This window comes from Gouania willdenowi, chromosome 10, assembly GCF_900634775.1.
Source record: "Gouania willdenowi chromosome 10, fGouWil2.1, whole genome shotgun sequence".
NCBI lineage: Eukaryota > Metazoa > Chordata > Actinopteri > Blenniiformes > Gobiesocidae > Gouania > Gouania willdenowi.
The window spans coordinates 5,147,505-5,153,552 of NC_041053.1; positions in this window are offsets into that span (position 1 = coordinate 5,147,505).

Below are 6,048 nucleotides of genomic sequence, written 5' to 3' on the forward strand. Positions count from 1 at the left end.
GTCGGAAGAAGTCAGAAACATCATGCAGATGAAGGGGAAGCCTGTCATGAAGCTCAGTGATGACAGGTTCCTTAGTGATCTTGCATTCATGGTGCACATCACCGAGCACCTGTCAGAGCTAAACATCAAGCTGCACGGTCCCAACCAGCTCATCAGCTCTCTGCTTTACAATGTGAAATCATTTGAAACTAAGTTAAATCTGTGGCAAGGACAACTGGAAAGGTGAAACACTGTGCAACACTCATTCAGGAATTTGGTGAGAGGTTTCATTATGTAAAGAATATACAAAGAGAGCTGGTCGTGTTTGCTAAGCTGTTTATTGTGCAAGCATCTGATGTGCCAAAAAACCTCCAAATGGAAAAAAAACTGCAAAACAATAGCAAGCTCAAGTATAAGTATAACAAACTCTCTCTGCTGGACTGTATGTTTGTATTTTCCTATTCTAAGGAGACATGCCTTGAATTTTGCATCTCTGTTTAGGACAACGTACCGCTGTGAACAGTTATTTTCAAAACTGACTGTTGTAAAGACTTGCTTCCGCTCAAGACAAACTGACCCAAACTTGGAAAACCATCTTTGAGTGTCATCATCATCACTTCCAGCTGACATCAGGTGCCTTGCCAAAGAGAAACAGTTCCAAACATCTCATAAGGTGAGTCTCTAATCTATAGTAATGCAGCAATCACGAGGCTTAGTGACAGAGTGGTTATAGAGTTTTTTGTATGTTTATTTTGCATCTCTATGTGTTCATAATAGCGTGGTCCTCTGAGGCCTTTATAAATATATAAATGGGACTCGATATGAAAAAGGTTACCCACCCCTGCCCTCGAGCGACTTTGCAGATGGCCAGAGATATGTCTTGTCCCTGCATTCTTATACGAGGTAGAGTATGCTTTGAGAGAGGGAAACTGTGCTTTCTCTAAATCTGCATCCGAACTGTGTTGTTCTGCGCAAGGCAGAGGCATACGAAGTACACGCAAATGCAAACATGACCAGGTAAGCTTCTTGGAGGGGCAGCTCAATGCTGTCCGTGCCCAAAACTACAAGGTCACCCAAGACAACAAAAGGCTGGAAGCAGAACTGAAGAAGCTGCAGAACAGCAGAGAGGTAGCAGATACTACACTGTTTTCTACACCATGCTGGAACCCAAGCTCTTACCGGGAACACCATGGCATCAAACATGAGGAGAGTTCATTGCAAAGAGATGGAAAGAACTGGACACATCACAGCCGAACATCTGAAGCTGAGCACAAGCTGAAGCAGCAACAAGAAGAACTCAAGTGTCAGCTGCAAAATGCTGAAATCAATCGGCTGCAGCAGCAGCGGCGCACCAAAGAGCAGGAGAAGCAACATCAGAGGGATTTGGCAGAGCTCCAGGAGGAGAGGCAGATCATGATTAATCAGCATCAGCAGGAGGTTGACAGACTCAACCAAGATCTGCAGCAGCGCAACATGCTCATGCCAAGATTTGGGAGTGTGGAAAACGTCCCTGATCTGGATCTCTCTTCATTTTAGAAGATGATTTCTGATAAGTCAGAGGTGCAGCACCTCTGCAGAGACAGCTGAGGATTGTTCACCTGAATCAATGGAGCAGCAGCAGCTCATACGGGGGTCCTAAGGATGAGGTGTGTGAAATTACAGCTTTCTAGCTTAAAAATTGAGCTCAGTACAGGCCAAAAACTGATTTCAGGCATAAAATGACATTTTTGCGGCTTTTTTTATTTAAAGTTAAAAAAAATCATTAAAAATCAATGGAAAGGCTTAGAAACCTGAAACTTTGCACACTCTGTTATAAGGTCACAGCCTTCTGATTGTCCAAGGTTGGAGTTCCTGTGACCCGCCCTTCATAGGTCAGAGGTCAAGTGGTGTGTGCTCCATTAAAGTCTATGGGGGTCATCAGACCTCATATCTCCCCAGTGCAAAGGGCCAGGACTTTGAAATTCACATATGACATGCAGCTCAAAGAGACCGTTCTAATGAGCCCAGGCCCAAGTCTCTGGCCACTTCCTGTCCAAAGTTATGTCCCCTACTTCCCTGCTCATCATAAGGGCATTTTGATCCATAACTTTTGAAATTCATATATGATATTCAGCTTCACGGTGATGGGGTTTCATTCCGATTTGGTTCATTTCAGAGTTCAAGTTGATTCCCTAACCCTTATCAAAATTGTATTTATTTCAAAATGTTGGTTTTATGTTGTATTTCCTTGTGAATGGGCTTCTATACAACAGTTGTCTAGTAGTGTGTGTAGAAAACATTGCTCCATGAGCAGGTGTTTAATTGAAGCTTCCCCTCCCCCACCTCCCACAGCTCTACACATAAAACCTCCCTAAAACCATTACACAGCACAACCATTTTACCTTACACTACTACAATTTAGACTACATTTATTTATCATGTATTTTTAAATTAATAAATAGTTAATAAAATAGTTAGATGAAAGTTCATAACATTTAGAAGACACAGAATTTGTACATTTGGTTTTTGAAATAGAAAATCTGTTCACTTTTAAAGGGGAGTATTGTGTAGAAATCCCTTTTTCAAGCTTTATATCATGTTAGTGTGTCATTCCCTCCTGAAAAACATTCCTCCAGTGTTGTTCAGGTTGATTCATGTAATTTTGAGTAATCTTTTAATCTTCTGCCACCACTGCCATCACTGATTACAAAACCACTCTCATGTTCCCTCAGTTCAACCCAATTTAATTTTTATTAATGTATGTTTTCTAATCCAACATTTCATAGCACATATATACTGAATATGAAGGGTAGATTTGCAAAAACGGAGGAAAAAAATATACTGACGGCCCAGGGAGAGAGTGACATGCGCGCACCTACATGTACATACAGTTTTATATTAATAATTATAATAATTGTTATTAAAATGACATGATCATTGAACAACACTGCTGATCAATTGGCTGCAGCACCTGTAGCCATTATAAAAAGATGCACAGAGGCTAATCTGACAGCTGGATGGAGAAGGGTACGTCTGCGGAGGGGTAGCCCTGTAACTGCAGCACTCTACGTGTGGCCTCATAATGCAGGAAGCGGCACACAAGAGGATCTACACTGTAGATTCTACAGAGACCAAAGAGACTATGACTGACAATGTTCGGTGAATGCCAATGCTATGCCATTGTTAATGCTAGGTTAATACTAGGTTAAATGTCCCCATTGCGGGATTAATAAAGATACTCTACTCTACTCTAATGCTAGGTCAATGTTAATAATCCAATGCCAATGATACGCTAATGCAGTGCAATGCGGGTCAGCACCTGCATCTTTGCTTGTATTTTCTTCAAGAAGTGCAACTATTTTAGTTAATAGGATTTCTCAATAGGATAAGTAAAATTCACTGTAGGGCTACTTTGTATATGATATTACATTATTGTTTATTAAGTGTGCAGGACTATTTTTTTTTTAACTTGTTTTTTCCATTTTCATTCATTCACTGTATATACTTTATGTATATATTCATATTCTTATTTTCTTTTTATCTATTAACTTCTTGTTAAGACATTTCCTCATAACCTGCAGCTTCCTTAACAAAATCTTATCTGCAACACTTCTTTACCTCAATGTCTCAGTGATAAACATTTATAACCAAGATGGTTAATTTAATACACAAACTTATCTCTGAAAACATCTGTCACCTGTATATATCTTTGTTTTAAGTCTGGCTAGTAGGACTGGGTGATATATCTAGATTCAATAATATATAACATTTTCTATTTTGGCAATATAGAAAATGTCAATATCGCTTATTTTGGTATATATTTTTATAACTTATTTTGTTTAATAATACTTATTTTAGGAGTCACTACTTATCAATACAGCATGAAAAGCTCAGTTAAATGGATTTTGGAGTGCCAAACGAGGCACACTACAGAACTCACTCACACATGCTGTCTTTTATAGCAGAAAAAGCCAAAAGTGACATATTTTGTGTAGCTGTGTCTTGTCTGTCATTTTGCATCAGAAAATTTAACCCCAAATTGTCTTTCTGGATAGACTTTATTAATTATCAGGAATCACAATTTTGAGAAAGAATAGAGATATTTGTTTTGATTCATATCAGATTTTAGCTCGTTTGCTAATAGTGTTCTGGTTAGAAGAGGCCTGAGGGCACCTCTTATGATCCATGTGGGCACCATCTTGATGTCCCTTGCACTAAAACATGGTGTAAGCCATCATAAGATCATTGAGCAGGCTGGATATTATATCAATAAAAATGTATGACCCCAATCTCTACAGCTAAATCTGTGTATTTTTGATTCTACACACATGGGTGGACCATGGTTTGTCTTCTGCAACAAAAAAATGAGCTGACCACTCACGCCCTGAAGATGTTCACTGTTCATCTTTACAGATTTTTTTAAATCTTTATTAAAATGATGTAAACTGACTGGAGATTTTTAGGTTTATGGAATGAATCTCTCATTGATAATGAATTCGGAAATAATTGTTAATCACCTCAAATAGAAGTCCACCTATTGCAGATGAGTGAATATCTCTGCAGACTAGAGGGTTTCCTCCATCTTTGCTCTGGCTGATAACTGGGGACAGCTTTTTCTTAATAATGTCTTACTTAAGAAATGGACTCGTCTCTTCACAGCGTCTGAAAATACTACATGAAGACAGAAAGATGTCAGCCTCTCTTCATTCATGTTCTACCATGAGGAGCTATGTAGTGAGATAATTCAACAGGTCAGAATGGGAATACATGGCAATGTCAATATTAAGTCCCGCCCCTATTAACAAAAACTGTCTGTTTTATTCAGCAGTGTTTGTAAAGGTTGTTTTCTCTTAAAAACAAGATATGTCATACCATCAGTCTCACTTGATGGGTGCATAACTGTTTAGATCTCTTGTGTAGAAATGTCATTGTCGTGGTGTTTTTATGATGGGGGGACAAACACATAAAGAGGAGAGGTAACTATTAGTTTATTACAAAGAACAGAGGGTGGAGAGGAGACAGACATTCAGAGCCCATGGACAGTATTAGCAGGGCTGGGTTAGTAGGTAGGTGGGATGTAAGAGATAGCATGAATGACATGAACAGTGAGATCTTCCATTAGATTAGTGATATACATCATTGTCAATCACTGTCAATGAAACACCAAAGCTTGGAGATGGGCTGAACATGCTGGGATAAAGGCAGGATGAGCTTGTGGATCCATGAGGGGGCCATGACAGTAAGGAAGGGGGCAGCAACCTAAAAACAGGCTGTTAGCACAGACAGGGAAACAGGACACAGGGGTCAGAGGTGAACACAAGGGGTAAAATGGGGGTAAATCACTGTTTTATTTACTCTCTCACAACACTAAAACATCAGATCTTGAGTTGAGGAATAAACCATAAGGATTGGAGAATTTACCCGGAAGAATACAAGGAAACTGACAACTCATTTGTTCAATTTAACCAGTAACCTAATGTGTTGATTAAATGCATAAAAAATAAAAAACAAGGGTATTTTCAGGACCCTCTGATGCCACAGAGGGAAAATGAGTGCTAAAAAAAATGTAATACCAATTTTTAAAATTAATCAGTATGATTTCATTTTTTTAAAACATAAATCTGAATTCACACAAACATCTTTAAGATAAAATAAACCCTTTAAACCTGCTACAAGTTCATTGATCCTCATTTTCCTTTTTAAAAAAGTATTATTTTTAATTTTTACATTAAAAACACATTGGGTTATTTTTTTACAACTATTTATAACATAGACAGGTCTAATTGGTAAGAGCTCAAATTTCTACACACTTTTAGTTCCATTTTTGGCCACAGAGGGAGCTCTACTACACAGACTTGCAGTTCCATTTTTAGCCATAGAGGGAGCTCTACTACACAGACTTGCAGTTCCATTTTTAGCCATAGAGGGCGCTAAACTACACACACTTGCAGTTCCATTTTTCACGATAGGGGGAGCTCTTCTGAGGCCCGATACACACTTGACACACACATTAGTAAAAATACCTTCTCCTGAGGTCCATGCAGATTTTTACACCAGGCCTGTTAGAATAGCATTTACTATCTGTTTCAA